This window comes from Schistocerca piceifrons, chromosome 3 (genome assembly GCF_021461385.2).
Source record: "Schistocerca piceifrons isolate TAMUIC-IGC-003096 chromosome 3, iqSchPice1.1, whole genome shotgun sequence".
In the NCBI taxonomy this organism is placed as follows: Eukaryota; Metazoa; Arthropoda; class Insecta; order Orthoptera; family Acrididae; genus Schistocerca; species Schistocerca piceifrons.
In genome coordinates, this window is record NC_060140.1 from 407,900,143 (window position 1) to 407,920,617 (window position 20,475).

Sequence of the window (20,475 nt, forward strand, 5' to 3'; positions counted from 1 at the left end):
CGATGAATTTTGCACAGCATACAAACCATACTTAACAGCTGTATGAAACTCTAGAAATTATTTAATTTATGAAAAAATGAAGGTGCTGTTACATTTTAAACTACATGTTCAGAAAAAACTCAAATTATATAGTTAATTATCTCAATTTTTACCACAGTTTTCAATAGATTTGGAAAATTCTAGAGTTTCATACACCTGTAAGTATGGTTTGTATGCTGTGCAAAATTTATCGAAGAATCTCCCTTACTTATGAAGAAAAGTGTACCTATAGCAACAAGTGCAGCCAATGGTAAGTGAAAAAAAGGTCAAATTTCAAATGTAAAAAGAAAAAACTATTTTCTTATATCTTTGAACTTACACTGCTTTGAGTGTAAATCCTGAATCCTTTCTGGCCATTTTGACAAAGTTTTATAAATTTATTCGTAAAAGTATAGACAGTGGAAATTAAAATGTCCTCTGGGGCCTCTCCTGCTCCAAGTCGTCCCGTTTGACGTCATACCCCCCTTAAGTCAGTGAACTGTGGGAGACAGTGATCCAAACCATCCAAATCCGTCAAAGAGTCTACTCGTTGTCCTTTAATTTTTGTTCGGCATGAGCTCTCAGGTTTACCACTAATTGTAAGTAAATTTTGATTCACTTGTGAATACGGTAGGAAAAACTATGGCAACTTAATTTTTTCTTGAAGGCAGGACTGAACGTGATTTGATGCATTAAAAGAGGTCAGTTAGTTTTCGAAGCCGATGTCTGTTAATGGTTGTGAAGAAGAAGTACTTGCTTAAACTAAACCTTGGGATCGCAAAGATTGACTTTTACTCTTCGAAACATTCAATTACTCTGCTGAAAGAGCTACCTCTTTCACCATATTTAATGGATATTGTGTGATGAACGATGTTACTTAGACAGTCATGATAAAATGCTTTACTTCTGTTGCTCTTATAGTATAGAAACAATATCGTCGCACACCGAGCGTGCAAGGGTCGTACCGAACCAACATTAAATGAAAGACTAAGCACTAGTTCATTTGGTAATAAAGACAATAAGTCACGCAATCAGTAGAACGCTTGGGATTCTGTAAGTCCATTTTGTACCAGTCATTTCTCTGTGGATCAATGTCTCGTACTAAGATCCAATACTTTATGTGCTCAAAAATATCCGGACACTCCCAAAAACATAAGTTTTTTTCATATGAGGTCACTGTACTCCTACCTCCTACCAGGTACTCCAGATCAGCGACCTCAGTCATTAGACATCGTGAGAGAGCAAAATGGAGCGCTCCGCGGAACTCACGGACTTCGAACATGGTCAGATGATTGGGTGTCACTTGTGTCATAGCCCTGTACGCGAGATTAACAAGCGGCTGGTCGTAAGCCACACATCACACCAGTAAATGCCAAACGTCGCCTCGCTTGGTGTAAGGAGCGTAAACATTGGACGATTGAACAGTGGAAAAACGTTGTGTGGAGTGACGAATCACGGTACACAATGTGGTGATCTGATGGCAGGGCGTGGGTGTGGCGAATGCCCGGTGAACGTCATTTGTCAGCGTGTGTAGTGCCAACAGTAAAATTCGAAAGTGGTGGTCTTATAGTGTGATTGGTTTTATCATGGAGGGGGCTTGCACCCCTTGTTGTTTTGCGTGGCACTATCGCAGTACAGGCCTACGTTGCTGTTTTAAGCACCTTCTTGCTTCCCACTGTTGAAGAACAATTTGTGGATGACGATTGCACCTTTCAACACGATCGAGCACCTGTTCATAATGAACGGCCTGTGGCGGAGTGGTGACATGGCAGTAACATCCCTGTAATGGACTGGTCTGCACAGAGTCCTGACCTGAATCGTACAGAAAACCTTTAGGCTGTTTTGGAACGCCGACTTAGTGCCAGGCCTCACCGACCGACATCGGTACCTCTCCTCAGTGCAGCACTCCTTGAAGAATGGGCAGCCATTCCCCTAGGAAACCTTCCAGCACCTGACTGAACGTACGCCTGAGAGAGTGGAAGCTATCGTCAAGGCTAAGGGTGGGCCAACACCATACTGAATTCCAGAATTACCGATGGTGGGCTTCACGTACTTGTAAGTCATTTTCAGCCAGGTGTCCGGATACTTTTGATCACATAGTGTATATTACATGGATATTACCTCTTGCGAATGTAATCTCATAATCATTTAACACACATGGCATTATTAAAAGGAGCAAAGAATGTGAAAAGCGTGAATCAACCAGGAACCAATCGCAACAATTGAGCATTTGTTAATTTCCCTCTCCACATCATGAGTGATGGTTAACCACACCGTCCCCTTGTGGTCCAACTTTCCGCTTATTATTTTTTATCTAATCATCTTCAGCGAGCTTACCACGTTATATTCAAGCGTGGTCCTTTTAGGTTATTATTTTCACATTATACGTCCGGTAATTTGAAGCTATCCTTTGTGGTGTGCTGTCCAAGAAGTGTTCGCACCTTGGGGTGTTACAGTTAAAGATCATTTCTATTACACTAAGTGTAACGAATCTCTGTTTACATGCTTACGATTCTCAGTGAACCAATTTTATTAGAATTAATGTGTTTTACTTTGCGGAGTGGCTCTGTCCTTCCCTTGTATATCCGTAAGCTCCCTCTTTTATTGCATCGTACTAATTACACTGAGTATAACGAATACTTATATGCATATATCTACATCACGAATAAAGGTCCCTTACACAAGGTATTATTTATCAAATTAATTACTTTATCAGCAATAATTATACAATTTTATGCTTTGGAAGTTAATAAAAGGAGTAGGTCGATTCACCCCGAATAATCAATCAGACAAAAGTTCGAGAAGTACTAATTTCATCACACCTACAAAAACCCGAGTATTTCAATAAAATCTGAACCATGGAGCGATTATCATGCGTGTGGGGATTCGTTAGACTCAATGTAATTAGTACGACACAACAAAAGAGGGCGCCTACGGATGGACAGGGTAGGACAGAGCCCCGTTTACTAATAGCAGTAAGCATGTATTCGTTACATTCAGTGAGTTCTGCGCTCTCTAATGGAAATGATCTTTAACTCTTAACACCCCGACGCGAAGACACGTGGTCGACAGCGCCACACAAAGTATGTGTTCAAGCTGTCCGTCGTATAATGCGGAAAAAGTAAACCAAAAGGACTGCGCTTGCATATAATGGCTCTGAGCACTATGGGACTCAACTGCTTAGGTCATTAGTCCCCTAGAACTTAGAACTAATTAAACCTAACTAACCTAAGGACATCACACACATCCATGCCCGAAGCAGGATTCGAACCTGCGACCGTAGCGGTCTCGCGGTTCCATACTGCAGCGCCCAGAACCTCACGGCCACTTCGGCCGGCTGCATGTAATGTGGAAATCTCGTTGAATGCGATTAGCTGAAAGAATAATAATCGGAAATTTGGATCAGAAGGCGATAGCCCGGTGGATCAGCAGTCACGATGCACAAAAAAAGATATTGGCTTCAACGGAACAAATTCGTTCACGTAGCACGTCACAACTAATTAACACTCCGCAAAGTCACTGGCGTTGAACAAACATACCGAAACATGAAATATTAAACTTAGTAACAACTAACATAATAAACCCACGGGGTCGGTAACGAACGAACAACAATGCACATTTGTATGATCGCACGTAAAATGTGAAATCAATTTGACTGAAAGCCTGAGCTTCACTGAAAACATAAATAATTAGTAGCAGGGCATTAAAGCGTTGATTTATTCAAGTCTATCCTCATCCTAACCTGCACAAAGCAACCTGTCTTACATTGTCGCGTTTCAGAGGAACGGACATACCCACACCAGGACGTCGGCCACTATGGCTGACTTTAAAAACCGGTCTCCAACCGTCCGCTGAAAACGGAAAATGGTTCTTTGTAAGGAAGGGAATGGCGCCATTGAGCTAGCCAGTAGAGTGGCGCGAAAAAGCGGCGAGGCCTCGGATTTGCAGCATTTTGCATTAGAGGATATCTCGAAAATATTTAGATTGGTATTGTTACATCTGAAAAACACTCGACCACTCATCCATATGGTATAGACAGACATTCCAGGCGTGGTAAGGGACAAGGAAAGGGGATGTTTATCTCTAATAAAATAAAGCAAAGCCGCTCCATTGTATCCTTTTCCAAACTGCCGTACAACCCCAACTGGACAGCAGAGGCAACAGAAACTTGCGACGTTAGCAGTCCGCGAAAACTTAAATTATGAGAGGGAGCTGAGGGTATGCTCATTTCAGAATAACGACGACAAATCTGCAAAGATCTTCATTGTTCTGGAACTAGTTTCGGCAGTATATCATCGTCTGCTAGGCATACAGTTTTGAAAATGGTGTACACCACATGCACAGTTTTGTGTTAAGAGTACCGTGTAACAAGTCTGTCGGAGATGTATCCTGGGATATACGATGTCATGACGTATTCTAGGGCTACCTATTGTTACAGCGATAAGTAGATTTATAAGATAATTTAAAACTTCAATACACAGTATTAATGTTCCACAGTAATATTTATTTAACAGCTTGTTATCAAACGACTTTCGGCTTCTTAGGCCATCGTCATATAATTTGATACTAAACAGATAGTCCAAAAACTCCAGCGAGGATTCATAGCTGCACATAAATGGTTGTACAAAGATACCTGACACTTTATGACAGCATCGATACAAAACCTAAAAAGACTCTTATCAAATAACTTCTGTACTACAGTATATTCAGATATTAAAACCAGATGAATGTAGAAGCCAAATATGGTTCAAATGGCTCTGAGCACTACGGTACTTAACATCTGAGGTCATCAGTCACCTAGAACTTAGAACAACTTAAACCTAACTAACCTAAGGACATCACACACATCCATGCCCGAGGTAGGATTCGAACCTGCGACCGCAGCAGTCGCGCGGTTCCGGACTGAAGAACCTAGAACAGCTCGGCCACCGCGGCTGGCGGCCAAATGTGCTTGTACAAGTGAGTACTACCGCTACTATGTCAAATGGACAAAGTGATGAATTCGATGAACAGGCCGAAAAATAGCGGAAGGGAAAAGAAGTCTATGGAACGTGGGTGTGGAACAGTTCTAACAAGCTTATTATCTTATGGTGACAGAAATAATATCTAGCTCCTGCGACGTTAGTAAGGGGGAGTAACTGGACTGCCTTCGGTCATTGAGGACCATATCAGGATTCCTTGATTAGTTAAAATTATAATCATATGGTAGAGATAAATTTAAAAAATTTTGAAGTCCTCTAGAAGATGGCGTACTGTCGATACTGTTGAACAAAGAAATTTTGGCAGCTTTGTGGTGTCAATATACAGAGTGAGTCAGAAGGAAAGGTATCATACTCTGTGGGGTGATAGCATTATGATCTTGAACGAAAAAGTCATGTGGACATATACCCTTTTACGGACGGTTACCTAGATAAAAAACGTTTAATCACATTTGTACGTTTTTCTTTTTTTTTTTTTTTCAATAACTCAGGAACCACACCTTCCAGCGAAATCGTGCCTCAACACAGAATCACACTACATTAAATTTTCTACAAAAAAGGAGCTATTCATTTTTTCCTCTAGGGCTAATAGTTTGCACGAAGAGAGAGCGAGAATACTGAAAATCTCGCGCGACGCACATGCGCTGTAGCTTACGTCATTTTTGTAGGCCAATTTGAGGTAGTTTCCCGACTTTATAGACCAGAAGTGTCCCGTATCAAATTCTTCGTCTGAGCTCTTTCTACTCTACAACGATAGATGTGAAAAATAAATAATACAGGAAATAAGTAACAATGTACACTAAATGTGTTCTACCTCGGAAACAATTCGGAATAGGGCGCACGTCCATTTGAAGTTTTTTGTTCGGAATCACTATCACCCTTCGAAGCATGTACCTCTTCTCCTTACTGACTCTGCATCAAAATGTTTTTTTTTTCCTTGTGATAGCTGTGGAAAACAATTTAAAGAATATTTTGTACGTAACCTTGTTGAGGAAAGCACAGAATACTATTCCCCATTTGTCTTGCTCTGTCTTTTACTATGATGTGCCTTAAGAGCGTGAGAGTGTGTGGCATATTTCTAGTATATTCGTAATTCATATTGATTGATGATGCAGTATGTATAAATAACGTCGAATTTTTGTTTGATAAAACGCATTAAAAACGCAGTCCCATTTCAAAGGGGCCGCTTCTAACACACCAGTGCCGATTGTTACAGGTATACTTGGTCCCGGTTTACGAAGATTTTTAATATTCCTGAGTCGGTTCCGGGCACACATACATGATAGTAGCTTTCTTTCGCCGCGAGAAGTTAACTGCGGCCTGTATCAGCGACGGCAATAGATGTCCCGCCGGCACGAAAGCTTATTCAAGCTTTGTTTCTCGGCGCTTATTCTAGCGTCGCTAAAATTCCGTGCATCTGGCTCGAAGCTTCGACAGCAAGAGGAATGCCGCCACTATTATGAGCGAGATGTGACCGTGCTCGTTCTGCTCCCGTTGAGATACTAAGTCAGCTACATTCTTGATGGTCATGAACTATATAGCAGAGAGTTACCTACCCGTTAATTCCGTTAATTTTCGTAGCTGCGTGACATCGATTCGTGGAATAAAAAATGGAAGGAAGATTAGAGTTTAACGTCCCGTCGACAGCGATGTCATTAGAGACGGAGCACAAACTTGAATTTTCTTATGGATTTGGGGAAAGAAATCGGGCTTTCCCTTTTCGAAGGAACCGTCCCGGCGTTTTCTTCGAGCGATATAGGTAAATCTCGGAAAACCTAAATCTGGACGACCAGACGTGGATTTGAACCATCGTCCTCCCGAGTCCAGTGTGCAATCCCTGCGCCGCCTAGCCCGGACACGTACCTGTGACTGAGATCACAATGGCACCGATATCGGTGGATTCCACCGACGATTGATATCGGCCGAAGACGCGACCGATCTTTTATAATAAGCAAACCATTACGTGCACGGCCACACAATAGCCGATATCATCGTCAGAACGTACACACTTCGGACGACAGTCGGTGAAATTCAAATCAGTTTATTTTCTTCCGTCAAATCGACCAACGTTCTTACACACACAATTTGGGGTATGAGGAACTGCTTAATTTATTCCAAGAAAGAAGAGTTTGTATCATCCTGACGATGGAAATATGATAATCGACATATAGTTCGGACTCTATGGACTAATATCACACGTTAATTTGAAACCACAAGTAGGCAAAATCTTTATTGGAAATTTTAGACGTAAATTACGACCTCGAAAAATTTGCTCAGTTGAGAAGGGTGGCGTATCTTACACTTATAATACTGTAGTGGATCTTTTTTTTTTTTTTTTGGTATGTAGCTGTCTAGAAATTACTATTTACTGTTAACTGGCATTTTATGCCAGCATGGTGGTAATTCTGTTATATGTGTTCTACAAATTTGGTGTACGGCATGATTTCCACTTTTCAGTGCTTCAGGTGTTTAGAGTAACTTATGCTAAACATTCTGCTTGTCTTTCACTCTTACGATAAATGAAATCATTGAACTGGCGTGCATCTGCACAAGTTTAAGTAAATACAGCGAAAGCGAGTGTTCGTAACTTGCTTTACAAGGTCACCACAAATTATCCCGTATGTAACAGAACGTTTCTTCCGTGATAACACATATTCGTAAAACTTATCTCGTTTATCCGATTGCACAGAACAGAATGTACAATGCTCGCCTCTTATTTTCGAGACAGATCTAGCTCATTCACATGCATTCGGAATCTTTGTGGTAGAAAAAGCAGCAATGCAGCACTCGTCTCTAATAACAGGTGTCGCGGTATGCATCCGTTCGTAAGAAGTTAAAATGTAACCTGCTTCATACATACAATAGATTCTAACCTAAACTAGCCACCTTGTCCCCGCAAAAACTGAAGAAAGAGAGCGGACGTACTGTGAGTATGCTATTGGACGATGTTATTGGACGACATCTGGCGACGGCGTCCGACGACCATTGTCTGTGCCACTGTGCACGTATTCTAAGCGAGTATCAAGGTACAAATATACGTAGGGTTGGGCGTTCAATCCTCGATCGATCCTAGTACTGTTTCTGTCGCATATCGCAACTTTCATGTCTGGATATGATTTTTCTAGATGTGAAAAAGTACCAAGTTGCTGTATGGTACTTAAACTGAAGGTCAACCTAAAACTGCCTGGGGAAGTCAGTTTACTGTGTGAGATGCTGTGGAACACCACCTCCGATACGCTAAGTAATTCATTTTGGTGTTATGGATTAACAATAGCTATACCTTCATGCCCCCTCCCCAAGTCATGGACTTTGCCGTGGTGGATTCAATTGCTTTCCTCTGTTACAAAAAGGTACGGCCAAACTTTCAGGAAACATTCCTCACACACAAAGAAAGAAAATATGTTATGTGGACATGTGTCGGGAAACGCTTACTTTCCATGTTAGAGCTCATTTTATTACTTCTCTTCAACTCATATTAATCATGGAATCGAAACACACAGCAACAGAACGTACCAGCGTGACTTCAAACACTTTGTTACAGGAAATGTTCAAAACGTCCTCCGTTAGCGAGGATACATGCATCCACCCTCCGTCGCATGGAATCCCTGATGCGCTGATGCAGCCCTGCAGAATGGCGTATTGTATCACAGCCGTCCACAATACGAGCACAAAGAGTCTCCACATTTGGTACCGGGGTTGCGTAGACAAGAGCTTTCAAATACCCCCATAAATGAAAGTCAAGAGGGTTGAGGTCAGGAGAGCGTGGAGGCCATGGAATTGGTCCGCCTCTACCAATCCATCGGTCACCGAATCTGTTGTTGAGAAGCGTACGAACACTTCGACTGAAATGTTCAGGAGCTCCACCGTGCATGAACCACATGTTGTGTCGCAATTGTAAAGGCACATGTTCTAGCAGCACAGGTAGAGTATCCCGTATGAAATCATGATAACGTGCTCCATTGAGCGTAGGTGGAAGAACATGGGGCCCAATCAAGACATCACCAACAATGCCTGCCCAAACGTTCACAGAAAATATGTGTTGATGACGTGATTGCACAATTGCGTGCGGATTCTCGTCAGCCCACACATGTTGATAGTGAAAATTTACAATTTGATCACGTTGGAATGAAGCCTCATCCGTAAAGAGAACATTTGCACTGAAATGAGGATTGACACATTGTTGGATGAACCATTCGCAGAAGTGTACCCGCGGAGGCCAATCAGCTGCTGATAGTGCCTGCACACGCTGTACATGGTACAGAAACAACCGGTTCTCCCGTAGCACTCTCCATACAGTGACGTGGTCAGCGTTACATTGTACAGCAGCAACTTCTCTGATGCTGACATTAGGGCTATCGTCAACTGCACGAAGAATTGCCTCGTCCATTGCAGGTGTCCTAGTCGTTCTAGGTCTTCCCCAGTCGCGAGTCATAGACTGGAATGTTCCGTGCTCCCTAAGACGCCGATCAATTGCTTCGAACGTCTTCCTGTCGGGACACCTTCGTTCTGGAAATCTGTCTCGATACAAACGTACCGCGCCACGTCTATTGCCCCGTGCTAATCCATACATTAAATGGGCATCTGCCAACTCCGCATTTGTAAACATTGCACTGACTGCAAAACCACGTTCGTGATGAACACTAACCTGTTGATGGAACGTACTGATGTGCTTGATGCTAGTACTGTAGAGCAATGAGTCGCATGTCAACACAAGCACCGAAGTCAACATTACCTTCCTTCAATTGGGCCAACTGACGGTGAATCGAGGAAGTACAGTACATACTGACGAAACTAAAATGAAGTCTAACATGGAAATTAAGAGTTTCCGGACACATGTCCACATGACATCTTTCCTTTATTTGTGTGTGAGGAATGTTTCCTGAAAGTTTGGCCGTACCTTTTTGTAACACCCTGTATACACGGAGGTGACCAGTCACGGGATAGCAATAATTACACATTTACAGGTGGTGCTAGTATCGCGTACACAGGTATAAAAGGGCAGTGCATTGGCGGAGCTGTCGTTTGTACTCACGTGAATCACGTGAGAAAGACACAACGGGATTTAACAGACTTTGAACGCCGAATGGTAGTTGGAGCTAGACGTATAGTATACTCCATTTCGGAAATCGTTAACGAATTCAATATTCCGAGGTCCACTGTGTCTAGAGTGTGCCTTGAATACCAAATATGAGTCATTAGATAAAGTTGGCACTGGACCTATGGAACTGTGCAACGTAGACTAGCCTTTTAATAAATGTTCGTTGATATCGGTGTCATTTCACAGTCAGGTCGCGAACTGTATACTCGGTCCTTGTTGGGTCAAAGACGTACCCATACTTCGCAATTAAATGAAGAGGTGAATCGAGTAAAATGTTCCAAAAACACTGACAGAGAATGGATGTGAAGTACATATTTTTAATGGTTAAAGCATGTCACATAGCGAAAGACGCAAGAAGGAAGGACAGAAACGTGAACTCTTACCGCTTGCGTTAAAGGCGAAGGCCGGAATTGTAGCTGAAAGCATTTCTGCTAATTCCTACAAACCGTCCCTGTCTGGCCAGTGTTCAGTCCTTAATGAGTCAAAAGAACACTACACTGAAATTTTCCTGTCAGCAGCAGCATTCTCGCAAGTGTTCACTCGATTCAACGACTGACTGGAGCACGTGATGATTGTTTACTAGCGTCTTGTGTCCTACGTTTATCCCAATAGTGTGTCTGTGAACCCTACGTAAGCGGTATGTGCGAGTCCATGGAATGTTCCTTAGGAAGAATGAGAATTATTTTTTGAAACTCAGTTAACCGGTTTCCGATAAAGAATCGTTTGTGCATTTTTTCTTATTTGCTTTATATAACAGATTTTTGAATCGTTTGTGCATTTTTTCTTATTTGCTTTATATAACAGATTTTTCGTATTTCTTTTTAGAGCACTTGTGTTCATCAGTCTTTCGGTTAACCATAGTGCACTTCTCTTTCCACATTCGAAGTACGCGGTCATTCTAAAATGAGGTGAATGTGACTGAAGAAATACTGTTCGACTTTTTATCATGTCATCATATGACTTGAACAGGTTACATAGCAGCCCGTCAAAGAGTGCTCAAACGAGCTATTATGTGACGTATTCAAATGGTTCAAATTGCTCTGAGCACTATGGGACTTAACATCTGAGGTCATCAGTCACCTAGAACCTAGAACTACTTAAACCTAACTAACCTAAGGACATCACACACATCCATGCCTGAGGCAGGATTCGAACGTGCGACCGTAGTGGTCGCGCGGTTCCAGACTGTAGCGCCTAGAACCGCTCGGCCACAACGGCCGGCTATGTGACATATTCAAATCATCTTATGACTCCATGGTAATAAGCAGAAATGGTAGTGATGCTGCTTACGTGGCCTGGGGCCGAAATAAGTAATAAAAAAATTACAGTGCAATGACTGTGTTTCCCTAATGCAGTACCGAGCGGGGTGGCGCAGTGGTTAGACACTGGACTCGCATTCGGGAGGACGACGGTTCAATCCCGCGTCCAGCCATTCTGATTTAGGTTTTCCGTGATTTCCCTAAATCACTCCAGGCAAATGCCGGGATGGTTCCTCTCAAAGGGCACGGCCGACTTCCTTCCCAATCCTTCCCTAATCCGATGAGACCGATGACCACGCTGTCTGGTCTCCTTCCCCAAACCAACCAACCTAATGCAGTATGCGTAGTCTGTGTAAGATGTTGAGAAGGTTGCAATAGAGATGATCACACGACTGGGCTTTGTCCGTCGTAATGGAATGTACAGTTCAGGACTACGACAAAAGATTCATTTGTTTCCTAACAGTATTCTCACAGAGTTTGCATTGCGCTACGAGTGGAGTGTCTTGACAAAATGGCGACAAAGCAAGGAGAGAGTTTTTGTGTGTTGGAATATGCGAGATGTTTTTTCGTTATAACAGCACAGCGTGCATTCAGAACGAATTATCGAAAAGAATCGCCATGTAAAGGCAGAATTGTGCGTTGATTTCGACAATAATAGGGACACTGCTTGTCCCTATCAAAACAAAAGCACCGGTCGACTAAGTGTGTCAGATGTAACCGTGGAGAGAGCGAGGGAAAGTTTCGTACGCAGCCCAAAAATAATCAACAGTCCGCGCAAGCGACGAACTTGGAATACCGCAGCAGACAATGTTGAAGATTTTGCGACGGCGGTTACGTTTCAAACCATACCGCCGGCAACTTGTGCAACAATTAAAAATGGAAGCGCCTCCAATTTTTTCTTCACAATGCAGGAAGCACTTGAAGATGAACGTTTCGGCTTCAAGCTGATATCCAGAGATGAAACAACCTTTTGTTTTTCTGGAAAGTTTAATCACCACAATGTAAGAGTGAGAGGCATTGAAAATATGTACTCACAAATTGTGGCGCACGAACGAGATTCGCCGAAGGTTAGTGTTTTCCGTGCAGTGTCACAGACGATGCTGTGTGAGTCGTTTTTCTTCTATAAGAAGGCTGTGACTGGTACCTCTTACATTGATAATTACGTTGCAGTTGAAGCTGTTGCCACAACTGACTAATGATTCTGAAAGTTTTATATTCCAACGAGACAGTGCACTACTCCTCATTGGGGCATCCATGTTCATTGCTATCTAAAGGAAGACCTCCCGCATCTTTTGATTGGTCGTAGTGGTGAAGTTGATGTGGATTTGTTTCCTTCGCCCCTCCCCCCCTCCCCCACCCCAGGTCTCTTGACCTAACGTCTTTTTTTACTTTTTCCCTTGGAAACTGCATTAAGGACCGTGTTCCTGTACCCCACCGCCAAGAACACTGAAGCACCTCAGATTAGGCATCAAAGCTGTTCTGATGACCGCTGACAGGATGTTTCTCCGCAAGGTATGGAACGAATTTCACTCCTACGTTTATGTGTGTCCTGTCAGCGCAGGGGCACTCATAGAACATTGGTAGAATGCAAAATGCAAACTTGGCGAGTTTACCGTTGTATTCACGCATCAATCATATTTGCACATGTAATACCTTGGAAAATTTAGAGCTTTGGAAACGAATGAATCACTTATCAATGATCAGATATCAATGATACATAACAACAGGTCTGCGCGTGAAGTTTTCTGGTCTTCCTACTGACATGTGACAATGATGAACGTGTCTTGGTGCTTCTTCGTAGTTATCGGGGGTAATCCATTGCAGCGGATACTGGCGCTAAGAAACGCCAGTTTCTGTCTGAGAGCTGTGACGCCAAACATATGCCGGACATACCTGGAGTTGGTGTTCTCAAGCAGAAGTCGCCACTGCAAAAGATACGCATCCGGATGTTCTCCGTCAGTTGTGGATCGTGACGCAACAACAGACTCGGTGTGTGTAACATGTACTAAATATACGACCGCCACTTCACTGCACTTCTGGCCCACGACTGCTGGCCGGCGCGAGCCACTTCTGTGCTCTGCACTCGCTATACACTTACGCGAACACGCATGCGCATTGTCTCTCCTGAGAGCCCGCCAGCAACGGCCTTGCCGTAAATAGAAAAAAACAACCTCAGTAGGAACGACTGGGCAGTCTCGCTAACGACCACGGGAGCTACTGAGTAACGACTGTCAAGCTACTGAGAAACGAACTAGTTTCTTGCAGGCATATTAATTATTGTAAATATTCTTTGCTTTGTGATCTGTTTGTGGCTTCTCTTATTAGTAAAATATTATGAACTGTTGCTGGGTCATATTTTAAGATAAACTGCATTTACAAGATGCTTTCATCAATAGAAGCTAATTATGTTGATGTCGACTTGGTCCCAAGCTGTGAAACAGGGTTCTACTTTTGACATATAAAAAAGCCGAAAAACGATCAAACCGAGTATATCCTAAGTATGAAAGTACAATTAAAACAAAATATTACAAATATAATATATAAAAATGAGTGTTTTCTATGCATTCCTAGGCCATTCATTCGACTGAAATGAAATTTTATTGAGTTGCTTGGCGAATGCCTGCGAAGGTTTCTGTGGAGTTTAACAAGCACCTCACACCCACAGGGAGGGGCGTAAAAAGGCGGTGATAAGAAGGTTAACATCTGATGCACTTTCAGTCAGATTCTGTACGTACATGACTCATTATCTTTATAATTATTTGCAGAAAAAGTGTGGTGGAAGCGATATACTCCAACCACCCCTAGGGGTGAGAAAAAATATTCTATAACGACCGACATAGTATCATATCGATGGTTTTCTCGCTCACTAGATTTATCGGTGACAGTTATGATGACGTTTCTCCTGTAGGTAGCGGGCGGAGGGGGGGGGGGGGGATGGAGAGGGGTCAAAGGCACTGGCATATCAGCAGTATTTCTGTAACCTCTGAAGGAACTTTTCAGAAAATATCACTTATCACTTGCTGTCTGCAAAAATTCACTGTGACAGCAAGAAAGGGCTAGAAACCCTGCGATGGAAATGGGTGACGTGAAAGCGTAACTTAGACATGTCTCGTACAATTCCGAGCAAATTTTGTGTACACATTTATTTATATAAAATATTTGTATTTTCTTCCTGCATAAGTTGAGTAGAATACTTTAAAAGTAAGACGCTCGACCTGTGATATTTGGGTTGTTCAAAGTATCAATCACATCGTGAGAAAGAGTGATTTTTTCAGCGTGTTTCGGAGCCAAAGATCACGCCACACTTCTCAATACCACAGATACATTAAATGTTCTCTCTAGAGTCAATAGCGGAGATTCAGATGTCATTGACAATCATTTTCCTCAAAACAGTAATCAGTTGCTGACAGAGTTACAAATTTCCTCAGAAATCAGATGAAACTGCAGGTCGAAATTCGCTAGAGATACAGATGAAATATCTGTACAATTTTATGTGTGTGTGTGTGTGTGTGTGTGTGTGTGTGTGTGTGTGACATATGTATAAGCGAAGGAAGTTGCGGGCAAAAAAATTCAAATATGTCGATTAAATGTGGAAAATCCGTGTTTTTTCACATGGTCAATTATAACTGGTGTTCAAAGTGTCTCTCCGCAGTGCCGTATGATTGTTAGCCGCGCATGCCGTATGATTGTTCGCCTGCCTGGGTTTTTCAACGAAACAATAAGTGCTCAACGACACTGCAGTGATATTCTGTACCCATTCATAGGAGAACTTGTGTTAAGCGAAATACTGAACGGTTGTTTTCAACGAGATGGTGCAACCGCCCATACAGCTCGCGTTTCAACGTCACTGCTTGCTGATGTTTTTGATGATCGCATAATTTCACAGGACTTTGACCCCAACGATCGCCTGACGTAACACCACCTGACTTTTTCTTTTGGAGTGCAGCGAAAGCAACTGTCTATAAAAACCGTCCAAAATCCATCGATGAATTGAAAACTGCAATATCCACTTTCACAGCTTCTGTTACAGAAGAAACGTGTTTGGAAACATGGTTAGACGAATTGAATTGTACATTCAAACAGGGGGGACACTTTCAACGCTTAACGCGAAAATTTGTAAGTAAAAATGAATATTCAATAAATTAATAACTTGTATTTCACTGAGTTTCATTTCGGTATATTCACTGCGGCATAAGGCACGCGCGGCTAACAATCATATGGCACTGCGGAGAGATTTTTTTGAACACTCCGTATGTTGCTTGCTCACGAATGTGAAATTTATTGGTTTTTTTAGAAAACGGAAAGACCAAAAATACTATATATTCTAATGCGCTTGAACAGACTTTTTAAAATGTGATGTAATGCACAAAAAACATTTCTTTCATTTATTGTGTACCTACTTAGAAAGAAAAAGAGGCATTGGAACGCATGCTGGTCCCAAGGACTCAGTTTGTTACGACAAAAGTTCTAGAACTACTGGATGTATTTGGAAATGGATCAGCAGCAAAGGAACTAAACACAACAGTAATAATAACCTGAGATGTATCTGGTAAATTAAGTTGAGTTTTGAAAGTGAAGATTTTAACTTGTCTGAAATGGCAAGTTTACAGTCAGTGTTTTATCAGTTTTGACTTAATGCAGAAATCGTTTAAAAAATAGGATTTCTCAGCCAGCAGTTTAGAGGTACATTTCGGGAGTTGCTAGGAGAGACTGAACGACAAACGACTCGATCAGGGAACAGACTGGGGAGAAACAAGTAATTGTGAATGTACTGAAAATTATATGGAAAAGATCATGTTGGCGGGCGAACAGATGTTATATGGACCAACGAAGTTCTTTGCTGAATTGCGAGAGATAAGTATGACGGGTGTGATGAACTAATAGGATGAGGTCAGATGGCAGAAAACACTGAGGGCCAGCATGGATGCTTACCGCCGAGCATCGTAATCCTCGGAAAACTCTCGAGGAGATCTTTATTCAGCAGATGATGACAAACGGGGCGGCTGCTGCAGCTGATGATGATAATGACAGTGATGATGATGATGATGACGTAAGTGGCTTGATTGAATGCGGTGCTGCTTTGTGGTCGATGAAGTTAAAATTAATATTAGGTAAATCTGTTAGACATTCTAAACATCACAATAATTTGTTGTTATTTCGTATCTTTATCTTCCCTATTTATTATATACGTTGCATACACGGTGTTAACAAGAAGTATTTGATATTGTGAGAGGTGGTAGTACAGGCTAAAATAAGACAAAGGTCTAATAAACATGGGCTCTAAATTCACACCTCAAGAGCTATTAGTGCTTGGTCACTTATGCCGCTATCAAAAACATCGCTTGTACTGCAATCTCTTTGCTATTACGAACGACCTATGGAAAGTAGTGAACAAATGAAGACAGATTCCGCTTTTATTGCACATAGATTCAGCGTGCTGAAAAAAACTATTAATATTGTTACTGTAAACCGTGTTTGGCAAGTTTGTAAAATGTTTTTACATTGTAGTTTTATCTTGGCGTCTACCAGCATAATAGAAGCCTATTATTCCACACGGGAAATGGTGGACATGACCTTCTGTTATGTCCTGGCAAAAGGAAGCAACCGTCGAAGCCATCCACTGCGTATTGAAAAATATCCAGACTAAAAGGGCCTTACATTCCTATCAAACGACTTGCCTGTCCTGCTAGAGGATGCACCATTCCAACAACTGTTGCAGGTTTGGTTCATGAATGATGGATCACCAGTACATTTTCTCCGTAATGTCCGACAACACCTCATGCACACACACATTTAACGGACAATGGATTTCTCTGGGAGGTCCAGTACGTTGGCAAGTTGGCCTCCCGATTGCAACGAGTTTAAAGGAGAAGATATGTGTTTCACAGTAGCGAAGATGAAGACGTGCTCACGGCTTTTTTAGGTATGCATTTTGGAGCCCATGTTTACTGTACAGTTTTTCCTTATTTTGATCCATACTACTACCTCTCAAAATATTGAAACTTTATATTGTTTAACATCCTGTACACATCATTCGTACAGTAAAACTTCTTTGTGTGCGTGCACTACCAACACATGGCGTTGGATGTCTGTTCAAACGTTCATACTTTGCCTAGAGAGGATGAACATTTATCTCGCAGACGCACTAATAGTCAGTTCAGTTTAAGAAAAAAATGCGCGTCTCTGCGTGAGACTTCACTGAACAAGAAACTTGAGGTGAATTTTTAGTTACGCATGTAGCATAAGAGTTTCTTATTCCGTAAGGACCGTCGGACTTTACAAGGGCCTGTCTTCTATAAACAAGCACATACACGCTTCGTTTTTTCTTAGAGTTACGTTTAGGATCAAAACATTGATTTACCATTCACTAACGCTCAATGTGCTCTTCACGACAAGCATCCAGACGCTTATACTAGTTCGATCTATGTCTGGAGCTACAGCATTCACTGCTGGTTCTTTGCGGCATCCCAGTTCGCCGAAGTTGTTGGAAGTGAGAGACATAGCTGTCACCTCTTACAGACCCTCACCTCAAACCGGACTGTGACAGGCGACTTGGTGTAATGCGAGAACCGTACGCGCCTCACTGCCGATCCATCGTGGAGGTAATTCATCTGCATTCCAGTGCGTTGTTCCTGCATCCTATTCAGAAATGACATTTTCGGCATTTTCTCGCAATTGCACAGTGAACGAGCACATAAACATATGAATAACAATAAGAATAATAAAATATATCATTTCACATAACACTTTCAACTATGTTTTATCCTTCGTTTTATTTTCTGGAAGACGCTTTACCCAACGCTGTGGAATGTATAATACTTACACAATGTCCCCTTTATAGGCATAACGTCTCACTCGATAGAGAAGAAAGCTGACTCTGTTTCTGTACCTAGCAAATAAGAAGTCGCGGAACGTAAATTGGAAATCGGGCAACATCGCTGTGGTTGTGACATCAGCTGATAATGAGTGCAATGTAATTAACAATGTGTGTATATTTTTGAAAGTATTTTCGTGCAGAAGGAAACAATGATCTTAATTGAACATTTTACAATTAAAATTAAAACATTCTAGATCGCTAGATAATTTTTTCCATAATGCGGGGCCACAGTCATAATATATTTCTTTTAAGTCAATACCGCCATTAGACTGCTGTTTATTTGCAGTGTTACATTTACACTTACACAATAATGATTTCGGCTCCAAAGTGCCATTATCAAGTGCTGTAAGTGTTATGCAGTGCCTAAGATGGCATACTGATGTATTTGAAGCCGAAATCATGATTGTGTAAGTGTAAATGTAACGCTGCAAATAAACAACAGTCTAATGGCGGTACTGACATTAAAGAAATTCTAGATCGCAGTAGAACATTTATTAAAAAACGGCAACATGTTTCGGTCAAATAGCGACCATCTTCAGACCATAAGCACTGAAAAGTAAGTGCAATATAGATTAAAGGAATAACAGCTGATATAAGATAGATGAAATAAGATCAAAATTTAAATAAGTTATAGCCATGATGGCATGTGGTGGCGGTGAACGGAACAGGTATCGTGAATGCACGAACGACAACTGCTGATCAGGGTAGAGGGGCTATGGCCGGCCGTGATGGCCGAGCGGTTCTAGGCGCTTCAGTCTGGAACCGCGCGACCGCTACGGTCGCAGGTTCGAATCCTGCCTCGGGCATGCACGTGTGTGATGTCATTAGGTCAGTTAGGTTTAAGTAGTTGTAAGTCCTAGGGGACTGATGACCTCAGATGTTAAGTCCCATAGTGCTCAGAGCTATTTGAACCATTTTGGAGGATCTATGGGTTAAGCACTGGACATTCCGCCTACCACTTACCGCATTACGTCAATAACAGCCAATCGTACACACAGTACATAAAAAGCGTTTTTGAAATAATGTACACATAAAATAGTTGTACATAAATTAACAAAACACTTATATAACATCACATAAACAGTTGCTATATAAAGCAGTTAGTTGAAATACATTTAAATGTATACAGAAGAATGTACAGGAGAGTAATGAATTGTAATCGGCTGTGAGTACGTAGATTGCCCTCTATGGGCATTTGGAGGTAACTCGTAGAACATAATTATAGCAAAGATAGAGCTATGAGGCGCCGTTGGTTTCCACGAAGATGGCGTGACGGTATCGATTTGCACCATCCAGTGCTGGCGGAGGACGAAAATGACACGTCATATTACTTTAACATTTGGACCTGTCATTTTATGACTTGTGACATTTCGGCCATTTTTACGTCTCCCTGATGCTTTTACGGCAATCTACCGATCTACAGTGCTAATTTCCACATAGTATACTGCTTATACCTAATATTAAAACCACTTCTGTCTCCGGCCATCATAGCATTTCTAATTGCTACGTAATATACTGTTTTATACCTAATATGATACTCTTCTGTCCCCAGTCACCATGATAGTTACTTCACAGCGTTCTTCAGAGGACTTTTGTACGTCAACAGTTTCTCTTGTCTGCACGACATCGGAAACTACGACTGAAATGGGCACGTGACCGCCAGCACAGGACGTTGGCGCAGTGGCAGACCGTTGGATGGTCTGATGAAACCCGACACGTTCTTCATCATGCCGATGGGAGGGCGCGAAGCCGTCGTCTTCCAGAGGAACAGTTCCTTGACACCCTGGCTGCCAACTGCTGTCGCGTCTCTGACGTCGTCTTCCGCCAGCCCTGGATGGTGAATTTCGATACCTTCACGCCATCTTCATGGAAACTTACGCCGTCACATAGCTCCGTCTTTGTTGTGATTACATTCTACGAGTTACCTTCAAATGCTCATAGAGGGAAATCTAGGTACTCACACCCGATTATAATTGATTATTCTCCTGTACATCCTCCTGTGTTTATTTAAATGTATTTTGATGGTTGGTTGATTCGGGTGAGGGAACCAAACAGCGAGATCATCGGTCCCATCGGATTAGGGAAGGATGAGGAAGGAAGCAGGCCGTGCCCTTTCAAAAGCACCATCTCAGAATTTGCCTGAAGCGATTTAAAAATGGTTCAAATGGCTCTAGGCACTATGGTACTTCATAGCAGAGGTCATCAGTCGCCTAGACTAAGAACTACTTAAATCTAACTAAGCTA

General features: G+C 42.0%; 2 protein-coding genes across 2 annotated transcripts in view; one reads left to right on the top strand and one right to left on the bottom strand.

Moving 5' to 3' along the window:
• LOC124789880 (D-glucuronyl C5-epimerase B) overlaps positions 1 to 13,368 on the bottom strand; it is a 418,486-nt gene extending 405,118 nt beyond the window's left edge. The window contains exon 1 of the mRNA XM_047257396.1: positions 13,248 to 13,368. The gene's annotated coding sequence lies outside the window, so the exon portion shown is untranslated. The remainder of the gene's footprint in view (positions 1 to 13,247) is intronic.
• The window catches only part of LOC124789881, a 612,342-nt gene that overhangs the window by 275,213 nt on the left and 316,654 nt on the right, over positions 1 to 20,475 (top strand). The window lies entirely within an intron of this gene.